General features: G+C 38.5%; 1 pseudogene across 1 annotated transcript; it reads right to left on the bottom strand.

Moving 5' to 3' along the window:
* Positions 1-1,535: 1,535 nt before the first annotated feature.
* Positions 1,536-2,404, bottom strand: LOC147340694 (UDP-sugar transporter protein SLC35A5 pseudogene; annotated as a pseudogene). Its single transcript, XR_015159868.1, has one exon. The product of XR_015159868.1 is annotated as a UDP-sugar transporter protein SLC35A5 pseudogene (transcript).
* Positions 2,405-18,693: the final 16,289 nt, after the last annotated feature.

Genomic DNA, 18,693 nt, shown 5'->3' with positions numbered 1-18,693 from the left:
TTGGTGTGCTTAACATTGTCCCAGAGGTCTCTGAGGTTGTCCTCATTTCTTTTAATTCTTTTTTCCTCTCAGCTTCATTTATTTCCACAATTCTATCTTCCAACTCACTTATCCTCTCTTCTGCCTGAGTTGTTCCATGGTTGGTTCCCTCCAGAGTGCTTTTAATCTCAGTTATTGCATTGTTCATTATTGATTGACTCTCCTTTATTTCTTCTGTGTGTTAGTCGCACAGTCGTGTCTGAGTCTTCGTGACCCCATGGATTGTATCCCACCAGGTTCCTCTGTCCATGGGACTCTCCAGGCAAAAATACTGGAGTGGGTTTCCATTTATTCTAGGTCCTTGTTAAACATTTCTTGCATCTTCTCAATCCTTGTCTCTAGTCTATATATCTGTAACTCCATTTTGTTTTCAAGTTTTGGATCATCTTTACTATCATTATTCTGATTTTTTTTTTTTCAGGTAGACTCCCTATCTCTTCCTCTTTGTTTTGGTTTAGTGGGTTTTTATCATGTTCCTTCACCTGCTGAATATTTCTATGCCTTGTCAGTTTTTTTTTTTTTTTTTAAGGTTTCTGTGTTTGGGGTGCCCTTTATGCAGGCTGGAAGATCATGGTTCCTCTTAATTGTGGAGTGTGCTCCATGTGGGTGGAGTTGGACTAGTGCCTTGTCAAGGATTCCTGTTTGGGGAAGCTTGCATCTGTGTTCTGGTGGGTAGAACTGGATCTATTCTTTCTGGAGTGCAATGTAGTGACTTTTGAGGTGTCCATGGGTTTGGCGTGGCTTTGGGCAGCCTGTCTTTTAATGTTCAGTGTTGTGCTCCAGTTTTTCTGGAGAATAAGCATGGTGTGTCTTACACTGAAATTTGTTGGCTCTTGGGTGAAGCTTGGTTTCAGTGTAGGTATGGAGAATTGGGGGTGAGCTCTTATCTATTAATGTTCCCTGCTATCAGGTGTTCTCTGATGTTCTAAAGTTGTGGAGTTAAGTTTCCTGCCTCTGGCTTTTGGTCCATCTATTACAGTAGCCTCAAGAATTCTCAACCATACAGCACAGAAGATAAAACCCATAGGTTAATGGTGAAACAATTCTCCACAACCAGGGACACCCAGAGATTCATAGAGTTATATAGAGAAGAGAGGAGGGAGGAGGGAGACAGAGGTACCAGGAGGAGAAAAGTTAGAATCAAAAGGGGAGGGAACAATCAAGTCAGTAATCAAATCCCTAAGTGCTCTCCATAGGCCATAACACCAAGAGAGTTTCACAGAATTATGTAGAGAAGAGAAGAGGGAGGAAGGAGATAGATGTGACCTGGAGGAGAAAGGAGAGAATCAAAAGGGGAGTAAGCAATCAAGCCAGTAATCAAATCTCTAAGTGAAAATGGATACTGAAAATGGATACTCCAATCAGGTACAAAACTGATTAAAAAATATGGGGAAGCAAAGATTAAGAACCTAGAATAGAGGTTAGACTCTTAAAAATACAATATAAAAATACAAAATAAAATCTATCACAAAAATTAAAAATATATATATATGGAATTTGTTTTTTTTTTTTTTAACAAAAAGTTATTTTATTTTCCATCATCACCACCATCATTAAACAACAAATTAAACCAGAGTTAAGTACCCAGATCCTGTATCACTTTAGGACATTCTGGCCTTTTCTTTGCAGCAGAGACTATTTAAATGTGATGCAAATCCTCTGCCAGTTACAGCTTAAATAATATACTTATCTCAAGGACTTTAATAAAGACAATTTGTCACTTTTTATCATCTCCAAACTCCAAATAACAAATACATTAATTTTAGGAACTTCTTGGTTCCCTATTAATGTACAGAGATTTTCAGTACTATCCTGAATAGGAGAGCTGTTGTTATAATGCTAAAATTTGAGAAGATAACAGCCATGGCAGGCTGAAGATAGGAAAGGACATAGAAGACAATCAAATTATCCAGGAAATAAAGAAAGGCAGGAATGGACCACTTCATGAAATTAAAGAATTCCTTCCAGGAACCACATCTCAACTTTCTATTTTGATGATCTTCTTTCTTTAAAACCCAGAATGACACAAGCGCACAGAAAACCAGCTTTACCAGTTCTGAGCACACATTCACAGTAGTTGGAAGATAATCATATTTGTTCTCTTCATTAGCTGAATATTTTACCAGTAGGATGCGACTTGAGCTTAAAGTAATGAATATGGCCCCCAGCAGGAATGTATACATTGCTGACGAGGCGCTTAACATGGGATGACCACAATTGCTTTCCATTCCACTGTTTTTTAATTCCCTAGTATAAAGACAGCGCACAGGACCTGGGAAACTGATGGGAGACGCGTTGAAAAATGCCAACACCCACAACCCTAGCGGGCCTAAGCCTACAGAGGCCAAAGAGATATCTCCCCTCCTCGGTAAGGCGGAATTTGTTTTTTAAAATAGGGGTTTTTTGAAAGGTAATAGTAGGCTATAAAATGAAAGTTAAAGGCATAATAAAGAACTAATGTTTTAAAAACGTTAAGAAGTGATAATAACAAAAATATATCTAGGAAATTCTGTGGAGCATTTGAGACAGTGTTGGGTCAATTCAGTGTCAGATAGCCCCTTGTTCCAGCTTATACTTGTTCTCAAGGTCTCCAGTTGCTCCTTACATGCACAGTCTCAGCATTAACTTCAGGGTCTTAGTCTGTTGCACCTGTTACTTCCAGAGCAGTTCCCCCTTGTTTGTTTAATTTGGCTTCTTCTGTTTGCAAGTCTCTTCAGTATCTAATTTCCGCCTTGACACAAGGGGTGAATGTGGCCACTTATTTAGGCTCAGCTGTTCAGTTGTGCAGAGAAAGCAATGGCAATCCACTCCAGTACTCTTGCCTGGAAAATCCCATGGAAGGAGCCTGGAAGGCTGCAGTCCATGGGTCACTAAGAGTCGGGCATGACTGAGCAACTTCACTTTCACTTTTCACTTTCATGCATTGGGGAAGTAAATGGCAACCCACTCCAGTGTTCTTGCCTAAAAAACCCCAGGGACATGGGAACCTGGTGGGCTGCCATCTATGGGGTCGTACAGAGTCGGACATGACTGAAGCTACTTAGCAGCAGCAGTTCAGTTGTGCTGTGGGGAAGGAGGGACATTGCAAACAAATACCACTGTCATGTGTGAGGAGTGCTTGCAGTGGATGGACCGCACTGGTTTTGACACAGCCCAAGGCGGTGTGTACTTCCCAGGTCTACACTGCTCAGGCTTCCGGTTGCTCTGCAGTGGCACTGTCCCAAGAGTGCCCTGCATTTTGTGTCCTTCCCTGGTCTAAGCTGCTCAGGTGCTTCGGTACTCTGCAAGGGCACAGACCCCAATGGACTGTTCAATTTTTGCCCTTCCCAGGTCCAAGCAATTCCGGTGACCAGGTATTTGGCAAGTGCACTGACCCAGATGGACTATGTGTGTTATGCACCTACCCAGTCCCAGCCACTTGGTTTCCCTGCTGTGCCCAGAGGGTAGTCTCAGGTGTGCTGTGTGTCTCCTCTGGGAAGCTGATCTCAGGCTGTGACACTCCTGGCAGATGTGAAGCATCCAGGATCCCAGGAATATGTGGTTAGAAACTGGCATCCTGCTCATAGTTGGGAGGAAGATGCAGTATCTGGGGCCAAGATGGCAGCAGCCCCTTGCCTTCTGGCTCTGGCTGTCATACATCTCCCTCTCTGCCTCTGGAGAGGGAGGACCGTATATGGCATCTGGGTTGCTCTCCTTTGGTATTCGTTCAATACTTTGTTCTGTGAGAGCACCAGGGGTCACTGTGAGGAGTTAGAGCCTTTTGTCTCTAGTGATCCAACAGCTTGTGTTACTATCCCACATTAGCTCCCTCAGATTGTCCTCAGGGCATTTAGGCCCAGTCCTTACCCTAAGGACCAACTATGCAGCCTGTGCCTCCCTACCCAGCCCTCACTCGCTGCTGTACCACTTATCTGCTAGTAGTTGCAGTTTGGCATGTATTCTGTGAGGGTTTTTTTCCTCCAATTTATTTTGCCCTCTGAGATTCCAAAGCTTCCCACAGACACGTCTGTGAGAGGGTTTCCTACTGTGTGGAAACGTCTCCTCCTTCATGACACCCTCTCCAGGACAGTCTCCATCCCTAAATCTTTTGTCTCTGTTTCCATCTTTTATATTTTATCCTACCTCCTTTCAAAGAGATTGGGATGCCTTTCTGGGTACCTGGTGTCCCCTGCCAGCATTCAAAAAATTTTTTGTGAAAGTTGCACAACATTCAAATTATCTTTTGATGAATTTTTTGGGGAGAAATTGGTCTCCCCATTCTATTCCTCCACCATATCTGGATGGCTCCCAAATTCTCCTTTTATTTGCTAAAAAAACTAATTGTAAAAGCTCTTAAATATTTTTAAAAATTGGTTAGTTGAGCATTGTTTTCCCATTTCTAAAATATCTGTACTTTCACTCCCAGTATTTCTTTTTGGTGTTTTACATCACTATTTACATTTGCTCTGTTAAAAACAGGCTATTGAGAAGGGAAATATAGAAGTTGCATGAATACACACCGAAAATGCAATCTGTCAGAAGAAGCAAGCAATTAAGTTCTTGAGAATGAGTGCTAGGGTTGATGATGTGGCAGCTCGAGTTGAAACTGCAGTAACAATGGGCAAGGTAAACCTTAGTATTTTGATTTAAGTTGTTGAAGATATTAAGAATTGTCAGAAGTCTAAAGTTACCTTGTTGCAAGGTGCTACAAGGGTACTTACTGGTAAAGTCCTTCATGGGAAGGAGAGATATAGTCAAAATGCTTAGTGAGGAAAATGATTTTTGTAGTGGCTTTTCAACTAAGGTCTAATTAGTTGTCTTGAAATGAATAAAGATAAAAGATAGTCAGTGCCTAGACCAGAAATACATACTGCACTTTTACTGTTAATAAAGTGGTAGATAATTTTGTAAGATGATCTACAAGTAAAATAAGAAACTATAAAAATTTTGAGATTGTTTATATTACAGGATTCTAAGTCATTTCTAAATACTCTCTATAGGTAACCAAGTTCATGGCAGGTGTATTTAAGACTATGGATGCTAAACTGAGAAGTATGAACCTTGAAAAGGTAAAAGTAAATAAATAAATAAATTGATATTCTGAGAGTATTTTCTCAGAGTAAGTTTTTCCTTATGACCATATGAATTTTTGCCAGATTTCTGCCCTGAAGAGGATAAATTTGATACTGCAGTTTGAAGCACTGAATGTTCAAACACAACAAATGGAAGACACTATGAGCAGTACTACAACCTTAACAACTCCACAAGTAAGAATACTTTCTCTACTTAGACTAACTTTTTTTCAAATTTATTTACTTTAATTGGAGGCTAACTACTTTACAATAATGTATTAGTTTTGCCATACATCAACATGAATCCACCACAGGTGCACACGTCTTTCCCATCCTGAACCCCCCTCCCACCTCACTCTCCATACCATCCCTCTGGGTCATGTTATCCAATTTCAAAATACAATGGCTTTGTGAAGCTAACTCTTCTCTAGAATGTGAAGTAAACTTGCTATATCCCCAAAATGCACATAGGAAGTTATGCTCTGACTTTGGATTCCTGGGAACATATTAGAAGACATTTCCTATCTTATTTTGAAATTCTGAGAATTATTATAGGTCACAAGTCTAGGAAGTCTGGAACTTGGTTCTCCCTTGATGCCAGTGGTCCTTACTGAGCACTAGAGGCTCACAGAGACCAATGGGTATTAGGTACTATCCTAACCCCAGTTAATTCATCTCATTGCATGAATTTTGCTTCCTGCCTACTCTGTAAGTATGTTATTTATAGACAAATAATTAATAAATAATAAATTAAAATATCAATTATTTTTCAGAAAAGTAAGGTGATGTTGTTGAATCTGCAATTTAGAGAGAGATGTGCTACAGAGAAAATTAAATTTGAAACTAATTTGGATGTCACATGAGCCAGAAACAAAAATTTTGTTAACTTGAATACTAAGATACAAAATGTATTTCATTATCACTCTTTTTGATCCTAGAACCAATCACATGTTTAATCCAATTAAAAATATGTGTTATCACCATTTCAGATAATAATATGCAAAGCATGTAATTTACAAAATAGGTTAAGAGAAAATTCAATAACCATCCATCAAAATTTGCTGCAGGTGATGACTTTCACTGAGAGGTAACTAATAAGAAAACAGGCTTATACTTAAGTTTTACATTTAAGAAGGAAGAAGGTATTCATGTGTATGTCTTATAGAGAGGATATATGTAGCTATTTTTTTAACTTATTTATTTTAGTTGGAGACTAATTACTTTACAATACTGTAGTGTTTTTGCCATACATTGACATGAACCAGGCATGGTGTACATGTCTTCCCCATCCTGAACTCCCCTCCCACCTTCCTCCCATCCTATCCCTCTGGGTCATCCCAGTGCACCAGCCCCAAGCAACCTGTCTCATGCATCAAACCTGGACTGGCAATCTGTTTCACATATGATAATATACATGTTTCAATGCCATTCTCCCAAATCATCCCACCCTCGCCTTCTCCAAAAGAGTTCAAAAGACTGGTCTACACATCTGTGTCTCTTTTGCTGTCTCACATACAGGGTTATTGTTACCATCTTTCTAAATTCCATGTATATGCATTAGTATACTGTATTGGTGTTTTTCTTTCTGGCTTACTTCACGCTGTATAATAGGCTCCAGTTTCATCCACCTCATTAGAACTGATTCAAATGTATTCTTTTTAATGGCTGAGCAATATTCCATTTTGTGTATGTACCATGGCTTTTGTATCCATTCACCTGCTGATGGAAATCTAGGTTGCTTCCATGTCCTGTCTATTATAAACTGTGCTGTGATGAACATTGGGGTACACATGTCTCTTTCAATTCTGGTTTCCTTGATGTGTATGCCTAGCAGTGGGATTGTTGGGTCATATGAAAATTCTATTTCTAATTTTTTTAAGAAATCACACTATTCTCCGTAGTGGCTGTACTAGTTTGCATTCCTACCAACAGTATAAGAGGGTTCCCTTTTCTCCACATTCTCTCCAGCATTTATTGTTTGTAGACTTTTGGATAGCAGCCATTCTGACTGGCATGAAATAGTACCTCATTGTGGTTTTGATTTGCATTTCTCTGATAATGAGTGACGTTGAGCATCTTTTCATGTGTTTGTTAGCCATCTGTACGTTTTCTTTGGAGAAATGTCTATTTGGGTTTTTGGCCCATTTTTTGACTGGGTCGTTTATTTTTCTGGACTTGAGCTGCAGGAGTTGCTTGTATATTTTTGAGATTAATTCTTTGTCAGTTGCTTCGTTTGCTATTATTTTCTCCCATTCTGAAGGCTGTCTTTTCACCTTGCTTATAGTTTCCTTCGTTGTGCAAAATCTTTTAAGTTTAATTAGGTCCCATTTGTTTATTTTTGCTTTTATTTCCATTACTCTGGGAAGTGGGTCAGAGATGATCCTGCTGTGATTTACATCGGAGAGTGTTTTCCTATGTTTTTCTCTAGAAGTTTTATAGTTTCTGGTCCTACATTTAGATCTTTAATCCATTTTGAGTTTATTTTTGTGTATGGTGTTAGAAAGTGTTGTAGTTTATTTCTTTAACCTGTGGTTGACAAGTTTTCCCAGCACCACTTGTTAAAGAAATTGTCTTTTCTCCATTGTATATTCTTGCCTTCTTTGTCAAAGATAAGGTGTCCATAGGTGTGTGGATTTGTCTCTGGGCTTTCTGTTTTGTTCCATTGATGGATATTTCTGTCTTTGTGCCAGTACCATACTGTCTTGATGACTATAGCTTTGTAGTACACCCTGAAGTCAGGCAGATTGATTCCTCCAGTTCCATTCTTCTTTCTCAAGACTGCTTTGGCTATTCGAGGATTTTTGTATTTCCATACAAATTGTGAAATTATTTGTTCTAGTTCTGTGAAAAATACCATTGGTAGCTTGATAGGGATTGCATTGAAATCTATAGATTGCTTTGGGAGGTATTCTCATTTTCACTTTATTGATTATTGCGATCCATGAACACGGTATATTTGTCAAATATATATCTATTTGTCTCCTCTTTGATTTCCTTCATCAGTGTTTTATACTTTTCTATGGCATGACTACAAACAAAGCTAGTGGAGGTGATGGAATTCCAGTTGAGCTAGTCCAAATCCTGAAAGATGATGCTGTGAAAGTGCTGCACTCAATATGCCAGCAAATTTGGAAAACTCAGCAGTGGCCACAGGACTGGAAAAGGTCAGTTTTCATTCCAATCCCAAAGAAAGGCAATGCCAAAGAATGCTCAAACTACCACACAATTGCACTCATCTCACACGCTAGTAAAGTAATGCTCAAAATTCTCCAAGCCAGACTTCAGCAAATATGTGAACCATGAACTTCCAGATGTTCAAGCTGGTTTTAGAAAAGGCAGAGGAACCAGAGATCAAATTGCCAACATCTGCTGGATCATAGAATAAGCAAGAGAGTTCCAGAAAAACATCTATTTCTGCTTTATTGACTATGCCAAAGCCTTTAAACTGCATGGATCACAATAAACTGTGGAAAATTCTTCAAGAGATGGGAATACCAGACCATTTGATCTGCCTCTTGAGAAATGTGTATACAGGTCATGAAGCAACAGATAGAACTGGACATGGAACAACAGACTGGTTCCAAATACGAAAAGGAGTTCATCAAGGCTGTATATTGTCACCCTGCTTATTTAACTTATATGCAGAGTACATCATGAGAAACGCTGGACTGGAAGAAACACAAGCTGGAATCAAGATTGCCGGGAGAAATATCAATAACCTCAGATATGCAGATGACACCACCCTTATGGCAGAAAGTGAAGAGGAACTCAAAAGCCTCTTGATGAAAGTGAAAGTGGAGAGTAAAAAAGTTGGCTTAAAGCTCAACATTCAGAAAACGAAGATCATGGCATCCGGTCCCACCGCTTCATGGGAAATAGATGGGGAAACAGTGGAAACAGTGTCAGACTTTATTTTTGAGGGCTCCAAAATCACTGCAGATGGTGATTGCAGCCATGAAATTAAAAGACGCTTACTCCTTGGAAGGAAAGTTATGAGCAACCTAGATAGCATATTCAAAAGCAGAGACATTATTTTGCCAACAGAGGTTCATCTAGTCAAGGCTATGGTTTTTCCTGTGGTCATGTATGGATGTGAGAGTTGGACTGTGAAGAAGGCTAAGCGCCGAAGAATTGATGCTTTTGAACTGTGGTGTTGAAGAAGACTCTTTGAGAGTCTCTTGGACTGCAAGGAGATCCAACCAGTCCATTCTGATGGAGATCAGCCCTGGGATTTCTTTGGAAGAAATGATGCTAAAGCTGAAACTCCAGTACTTTGGCCACCTCATGGGAAGAGTTGACTCATTGGAAAAAACTCTGATGCTGGGAGGGATTGGGGGCAGGAGGAGAAGGGGACGACAGAGGATGAGATGGCTGGATGGCATCACTGACTCGATGGACGTGAGTCTCAGTGAACTCTGGGAATTGGTGATGGACAGGGAGGCCTGGTGTGCTGCAATTCATGGGGTTGCAAAGAGTCGGATACGACTGAGCGACTGATCTGATCTGATCTGATATATAGGTATTTTGTTTCTTTAGGTAGATATGTTCCTAAGTATTTTATTCTTTTCATTGCAATGGTGAATGGAATTGTTTCCTTAATTTCTCTCTCTGTTTTCTCATTTTTAGTGTGTAGGAATGCAAGGGATTTCTGTGTGTTGATTTTATATCCTTCAACTTTACTATATTTACTGATTAGCTGTAGTAATTTTCAGGTGGAGTCTTTAGGGTTTTCTGTGTAGAGCATCATGTCATCTGCAAACAGTGATTGTTTTACTTCTTCTTTTCCAATCTGGATTCCTTTTATTTCTTTTTCTGCTCTGATTGCTGTGGCCAAAACTTCCAAACTATGTTGAATAGTAATGGTGAGAGTGGGCACCTTGTCTTGTTCCTGACTTTAGGGGAAATGCTTTCAATTTTTCACCATTGAAGATAGTGTCTGCTGTGGGTTTGTCACATATGTTTTTTATTATGTTGAGGTCCTCTATGGGGTCGCACAGAATCGGACACAACTGAAGCGACTTAGCAGCAGCAGCAGCATGTTTCTTCTATGCCTGTTTTCTGGAGTGTTTTTTATCATAAATGGATGTTGAATTTTGTCAAAGGCTTTCTCTGTATCTATTGAGATAATCATATGGTTTTTAATCTTTCAATTTGTTAATGTAGTGTATTGCATTGATTGATTTATGGATAATGAAGAATCCTTGCATCCCTGGGACAAAGCCCACTTGGTCACAATGTATGATCTTTTTAATATGTTGTTGAATTCTGTTTGCTAGAATTTTGTTAAGGATTTTTGCATCTATGTTCATCAGTGATATTAGCCTGTAGTTTTCTTTTTTGTGTGACATCTTTGTCTTGTTTTGGTATTAGGATGATGCTGTCCTCATAGAATGAGTTTGGAAGTTTACCTCCCTCTGCAATTTTCTGGAAGAGTTTGAGTAGGATAGGTGTTAGCTCTTCTCTAAATTTTTGGTACAGTTCAGGTGTGAAGCCGTCTGGTCCTGGGCTTTTGTTTTGGGTTGTTGCGTTTTCATTTTCATTCATTTCTATGCATATTTTTATTTCTTTAAAAAAATTTTTTTTGTGATTTCTTGGTTATTCAGCAGTGTGTTGTTCAGCTTCCATATGTTGGAATTTTTAAAATAGTTTTTCTCCTATAATTGACATCTAATCTTACTGCATTGTGGTCAGAAAAGATGCTTGGAATTATTTCAATTTTTCTGAATTTACCAAGCGTAGGTTTATGGCCCAGGATGTGATCTACTGTGGAGAAGGTTCCATGTGCACTTGAGAAAAAGGTGAAATTCATCATTTTGGGGTGAAATATCTCATAGATATTAGTTAGGTCTAACTGGTCCATTGTATAATTTAAAGTCTGTGTTTCCTTGTTAATTTTCTGTTTAGTTGATCTATCCATAGGTGCAAATGGGGTATTAAAGTCTCCCACTATTATTGAGTTATTGTTAATGTCCCCTTTCATACTTGTTATCATTTGTCTTACATATTGTGTTGCTCCTATGTTGGGTGGATATCTATTTATAATTGTTATATCTTCTTCTTAGATTGATCCTTTGATCATTATGTAGTGTCCTTATTTGTCTCTTTTCACAGCCTTTATTTTAAAGTCTATTTTATCTGATATGAGTATTGCTACTCCTGCTTTTTTTTGGTCTCTATTTGCATGGAATATTTTTTCCAGCTCTTCACGTTCAGTCTGTATGTGTCCCTTATTTTGAGATGGGTCTCTTGTAGACAACGTATATAGGGGTCTTGTTTTTGTATCCATTCAGCCAGTCTTTGTCTTTTGGTTGGGGCATTCAACCCATTTACATTTAAGGTAATTATTGATAAGCACGATTCCCATTGCCATTTACTTTGTTGTTTTGGGTTCAAGTTTATACACCCTTTCTGTTTTTCCTGTCTAGAGAAGATCCTTTAGCATTTGCTAAAAGCTTGTTTCGTGATACTGAATTCTCTCAGTTTTTGCTTGTCTGTAATGTAGCTATTACTTTTATACATCTTCTACTTTTGTACATCTTCCATAGCCTTACTCCCTAAAGTGTTGTGAAAAACTCAGGAATATCTGTATCATCTGGGAGCTCATTAAGACTGCAGACATTCAGACACTATCCACAGATATATTGAATCTGAATCATTTAAATAAGGTTTACAGGTGATATTTAGGCACTGATTTTGAGAAGTACTGTCCCAGAGTTTCTGATTCTTATTCAGGCATGTAAGGTGATTTCCAGGTGATTTTATGGTGAAGTTTAGGAAAACACATGGGGACTGGAAAATTGACTCAAAGTCAGGACACTTGGATGTCTAATCTCCACTCTGGCAAAATTAAATTTGGGACCATAAGATACTCACTACCTTGGGTCTCAGTATCTTACAGCTGTGAATATAAGGTTGGATTTGATGATATCTGAATGTCTTTTGGCTCTGAAAAGTCTTGAGATTCATTCGTGTATCATCAGCAGTTCCCCGTTTCAGGAATTGTGCTAGGTGCTGGTGATATTCAGGTATATGCACAACATTCTTGATAAAGAGTCAACCAAATCTTATAACAGAAATGGAGAGGGATCTGTTGAACATGCTTAGATGTCCAAATCCTCATGCCCTGCTAATGAGTAATTAGAAGTTAAATTGGCATATCCCCTTTGGAAAAGCAATGTGGTAATATCTAAAATCCACTCTTAATGTAGTAATCAGAGAAGTCCTATTAAAACAAGTCAGGTAAAATCATTCTTCTGCTAAGAATCCTTAAATGGCTCCAGATCCCACTCAAAATAAAAGCTAAATTCTTTAGTGGCCTCTAGGATCTTTCTCTTTCGTCTTCTCTGACCTTATCTCCGGTTATTGTCCATCACTCTACTAAGATATTGGTCTCCTTTTTATTTCTCAAACATACAGCCTACATTTCTTCCTCAAAGACATTACACTTGCAGGTTCCTCTCCCTGAATCTCTTCCTTCTACCTTGCATGCATCCTCATTTCACACTCCCCCATCTCCTTCATTTCTTTGTTCAAATGGCATTTTCTCAGTGAGGTCTTTTATGACCATGCTACTTAGAAGTATATCAGTAACACACTTACCATGTGCTATACTCCTTATCTTCCACCCCTGTTTTATTTTTCTCCATTGTACAATCATCTTCATAATTACAAAAAATTATATACTCCCCTTGAACATTATTATCTGCACATAATAGAATTTAAACTTAATGATATACCCATCTGAATGCAGAGTTCCAAAGAATAGCAAGCAGAGATAAGAAAGCCTTGGTAAGTGAACAAAACAAAGAAATAGATGAAAACAATAGAATGGGAGAGATCTCTTCAAGAAAATTGGAGATACCAAGGGAATATTTCATGCAAAGATCGACACAATGAAGACAATAACTGTTTGGACCCAAGAGAAGCAGAAGATATTAAGAAGAGATGGCAAGAATACACAGAAGAACTGTACAAAAAATGTCTTAATGACCTGAATACACATGATGGCGTGATCACTCACCTACAGACAAACATCCCGGAGTGTGAAGTCAAGTGGGTCTTAGGAAGCATTACTATGAATGAAGCTAGTGGAGATGAGGGGATTCTAGCTGAGCTACTTCAAATCCTAAAAGACGATGCTGTTACAGAGTTGTGCTCAATACACCAGCAAATTTGTAAAGCTCAGCAGTGGCCACAGGATTGGAAAATGTCAGTTTTCATTCCAATTAAAAAATGGGAAATGACAAAGAGTGCTCAAACCACTGAACAACTGTGATCATTTCATCTGCTAGCAAGGTAATGCTCAAAATCCTGCAAGCTAAACTTCAATAGTACATGAACTGAGAACTTCCAGATGTACAAGCTGAATTTAGCAAAGACAGAGGAACCAGAGATCAAATTGCCAACATCCACTGGATCATAGAAAAAGCTAGAAAATTCAACAAATGTACCTACTTCTGCTTCATTAACTGTGCTAAAGCCTTTTACTGTGTGGATCACAACAAACTGTGGAAAATTCTTAAAGAGATTGGAATATCTGAGAAACCTGTATGCAGGTCAAGAAGCAACAGTTAGAACTGGACATGGAAAAAAACAGACTGGTTCAAACTTGGGAAAGGAGTGCATCAAGGCTGTATATTCTCACCCTGCTTATTAAGCCTATGTTTAGCCATCATGCAAAAGGCCAGGCTGGATGAAGCACAAACTTAAATCAAGATGGCTAGGAAGAATATCAATAACATTAGGTATGCAGATGATACCATCCAAATGGCAGAAAGTGAAGAGAAATCAAACAGCCTGTTGAAGTTGAAAGAGGAGAGTGAAAAAGCTGGCTTAAAACTCAACATTAAAAAAAAAAAAAAAAAACAAGATCACGGCATCTGTTACCATCGCTTCATGGCAAATAGATGGGGAAAAAATGGAAAGTGATAGGTTTTGTTTTCTTGGGCTCCAAAATCACTGGGGACAATGACTGCAGCCATGAAATTAAAAGATGCTTGCTCCTTTGGAGAAAAGCTATGACAAACCTAGACAACATATTAAACACAGAGACATCACTTTGACAACAAATGTCCATCTATACAAAGCTATGGTTTCTCCATGTATGGATGTGAGAGTTGACCCATAAAAGAAGCTGAGTACCGAAGAATTGATTCTTTTGAACTGCAGTGCTGGAGAAGACTCTTGAGGACCCCTTGGACAGCAAGGACATCAGACAAATCAATCCTAAAGGAAATCAGCCCTAAATATTCATTGGAAGGAATGATGTTGAAGCTCCAATACTTTGGCCACATAATGCAAGCAGCTGACTCATTGGAAAAGACCCTGATGCTGGGAAAGATTGAGGGCAGGAGGAGATGGGGGCCACTGAGGATGAGATGCTTGGATGCCATCACCAGCTCAATGGACAGGAGTTTAAGCAAACTATGCGATCTACGATTCTAGTTCTTCAAATTTCACTACTGTATAATAGTGCAGTATTGAAATGCTCTAGATTTTATTCATTTTGATTCTAGACATTTTCCCCTAATTCCTCCTGATTATAAACAGTAGTACAATGAACATTTTTATATAGAAGTATTGAACATTTTTTTGTGGATGTACAAATATACTTCTAAATAAAAATGTTCATTGTATCAGTTTTAACTTTTAACTTTCACAGGAGTGAAAGTTAATGAACTAGATTTGTAGATCTCGATACAACTAGATCTTATAAGGTTGAATGAAAAAAGCAAGTTGCAGAATAGTATACATTGTATAAGGGCTTCCCAGGTGGCTCAGTGGTAAAAAACCTGCCTGCCAGTGCAGGAGACATAAACGACTCAGGTTCAATACCTGGGTCAGGAAGAATCCCTAGAGGAGGGCATGGAAACCCACTCCAGTATGCTTTCCTGGAGAATCCCATGGACAGAGGACCTGGTGGACTACAATCCATGGGGTCACAAAAAGTTGGATGTGACTGAGTGACTTAGCATGCACGCATACATAGTATGATGCCATTTAAGTAAATTTTAAAAATACAAATAATGCTATTTTAGAAGAGAGTTCCAGAAAAACATCTATTTCTGCTTTATTGACTATACCAAAACCTTTGACTGTGTGGATCACAATAAACTGTGGAAAATTCTGAAACAGATGGGAGTACCAGACCACCTGACCTGCTTCTTTAGAAACCTGTATGCAGGTCAGGAAGCAACAGTTAAAACTGGACATGGAACAACAGACTGGTTCCAAACAGGAAAAGGAGAGCATCAAGGCTTTATATTGTCACCCTGTTTATTTAACTTATATGCAGAGTACATCATGAGAAACGCTGGACTGGAAGAAACACAAGCTGGAATCAAGATTGCCGGGAGAAATATCAATAACCTCAGATATGCAGATGACACCACCCTTATGGCAGAAAGTGAAGAGGAACTCAAAAGCCTCTTGATGAAAGTAAAAGTGAAGACTGAAAAAGTTGGCTTAAAGCTCAACATTCAGAAAACGAAGATCATGGCATCCAGTCCCATCACTTCATGGGATATAGATGGGGAAACAGTGGAAACAGTGTCAGACTTTATTTTTTTGGGCTCCAAAATCAGTGCAGAATGTGACTGCAGCCATGAAATTAAGACACTTACTCCTTGGAAGGAAAGTTATGACCAACCTAGATAGCACATTCAAAAGCAGAGACATTACTTTGCCAACAAAGGGTCTAGTCAAGGCCATGGTTTTTCCAGTGGTCATGTACGGATGTGAGAGTTGGACTGTTAAGAAGGCTGAGTGCCGAAGAATTGATACTTTTGAACTGTGGTGTTGGAGCAGACTCTTGAGAGTCCCTTGGACTGCAAGGAGATCCAACCAATCCATTCTGAAGGAGATCAGCCCTGGGATTTCTTTGGAAGGAATGATGCTAAAGCTGAAACTCCAGTACTTTGGCCACCTCATGCGAAGAGTTGACTCATTGGAAAATACTCTGATGCTGGGAGGGACTGGGGGCAGGAGGAAAAGGGGACGACAGAGGATGAGATGGCTGGATGGCATCACTGACTCGATGGACATGAGTCTAAGTGAACTCCAGGAGTTGGTGATGGACAGAGAGGCCTGGCGTGCTGTGATTCACAGGGTCGCAAAGAGTCGGACACGACTGAGCGACTGAACTGAACTGAAACACAATGCCATCTAAATTTACATTAATATTTGATATATTATTTTCTGAATTTGAAGATGAATGGAAGACAAGGGAGATTAAATCCCAATGGCTTTATTAGAGATTTGCTTAAAATAATGTATCTTGTTAGTGGTAGCTGCAGCTAAGTCGCTTCAGTCGTGTCTGACTCTGTGTGACCCCAGAGCAAGCAGCCCACCAGGCTCCCCTGTCCCTGGGATTCTCCAAGCAAGAACACTGGAGTGGGTTGCCATTTCCTTCTCCATAGTGGTAGAGCTATAACTATATCTTAGCATACCCATCTGTATGCTCAAAATATTTTAACTGAGTTAAAAATTTTTTTTGATTAATTGGACTCTATTCCTTGAGATCTCCCTTACTGTTGTAACTATCTAGGTATTTATATTTTATTCATCTTTAGATATTTTTAAAAGAGTAATCTTTAATATCAAATTTGCATCAACTAGCAGAAACGACAGTTAAACTTAACTTATAATTTAGATGTATTGCATTTTAAATACAAGCAAAGTGAGTAATAACAGAGCTTTATAAATTGGTTCATTCTGAATATATATACATATTATATTCAAATTATATATGAATATAACTGCAAATATTTTTCACATAACCGCATAGTTTAAGGCTATGTAATTTCACATTATTCAGAAATAAATCATTTTATAATTCAGCTCCCTATGGTGGAAAAATTTTTTTAAATTTCTTTTAAAAGTTGTTGACCAGTTTTCCTTTTTTTAAAGCTAGATCAGAAAACAAACAAACAAACAAACAAAAAAACTACTCAAAACCCAAATAAAATTTAAATACAAATTCTCATTAAAAAAAATTCTGGAATCAAGTGGATATGCTGCTTCAAGAAATGGCAGATGAAGCTGGGTAAGAATTCATTCAGACCTTTTGGATAATCTTGATTTAATACGATAAGTCCTACAATTATGTAATACAAATGAAAATATTTGTCTTTACCATCACAATTAGGGTTTGGATCCTAGAATTTAATGCTTCAAGGAGCTTTAGAACATCCAGATCTGTCATGCTCATACAAATGTGAATATGTTCAAATCACCCTAGCATTTTCTTAAAAACCTCTGTAGATAGATTCAGCTAGTTTGTGATAAGAAAGAAAGGAAATGCAAATAAAAACCACAATCAGGTACCATTTCACGCCAGTCAGAATGGCTGCTATCTAAAAGTCTACAAGCAATAAATCCTGGAGAGGGTGTGGAGAAAAGGGAACCCTCTTACACTGTTGGTTGGAATGCTAACTAGTACAGCCACTATGGAGAACAGTGTGGAGATTCCTTAAAAAAAACTGTAAATAAAACTGCCATATGACCCAGCAATCCCACTGCTGGGCATACACACCAAGTAAACCAGAATTGAAAGAGACACGTGTACTCCAATGTTCATCACAGCACTGTTTATAATAGCCACTGTTTATAATGTCCATCAGCAGATGAATAGATAAGAAAGCTGTGGTACGTATACACAATGGAACATTACCCAGCCATTAAAAAGAATACATTTGAATCAGTTCTAATGAGGTGGATGAAACTGGAGCCTATTATACAGAGTGAAGTAAGCCAGAAAGCAAAACACCAATACAGTATACTAACACATATATATATGGAATTTAGAAAGATGGTAATGATAACCCTATATGTGAGCCAGCAAAAGAGACACAGATGTATAGAACAGTCCTTTGGACTCTGTGGGAGAGGGTGAGGGTGGGATGATTTGGGAGAATGGCATTGAAACATATATACTATCATATGTGAAATGGATCGCCAGTCTAGGTTTGATGAATGAGACAGGTTGCTTAGGACTGGTGCACTGGGATGACCCAGAGGGATAAGGTGGGGAGGGAGGTGGGAGGGGAGGTTCAGAATGGGGAACATATGTATACCCGTGGCAGATTCATGTCAATGTATGGCAAAACCACTACAATATTGTAAAGTAATTAACCTCCAATTAAAATAAATAAATTTATATTAAAAACAACAACAAAAGAAATGAAGGAAAGTGATTGAGAAAGGCAGGAGTATTTTAAAAATTTCCTCAATACCGTTTGTGTTCAGTGTATATCAAATCTTTAATTTTTAATAGGACCTTCCAAAAGAATTCTACAGTGATAAGGCCATTAAGTATTAAGCCCAGTTTGAGTCCTGCAAATGGAGCAATATGTGCAAAATGTCCAAGGAGTTCACAACATGGCAACATTTTATAATTTCAGATGGTTATTATTTTTTTAAAGTTCCCTTTGTGGTACAGCTGTTAGACAATCTTTTAATGGGCTACTTATTTTAGGCCCTTAATGTCTGAAGGGGATGACTTGACCATAATATTATCTTTGATACAGTAAATGAAAGTCTTTCAGTTGTATCCAACTCTTTGTGACCCCATGGACTATACAGTCCATGGAATTCTCCAGGCCAG

Source organism: Bos grunniens, chromosome X, assembly GCF_055505025.1.
Source record: "Bos grunniens cultivar Pamir isolate PY7600 chromosome X, Bosgru_T2T1.0, whole genome shotgun sequence".
Taxonomy (NCBI): domain Eukaryota; kingdom Metazoa; phylum Chordata; class Mammalia; order Artiodactyla; family Bovidae; genus Bos; species Bos grunniens.
The sequence above is the reverse complement of the archived record's forward strand: the minus strand, read 5'-3'. Positions and strand labels throughout refer to the sequence as shown.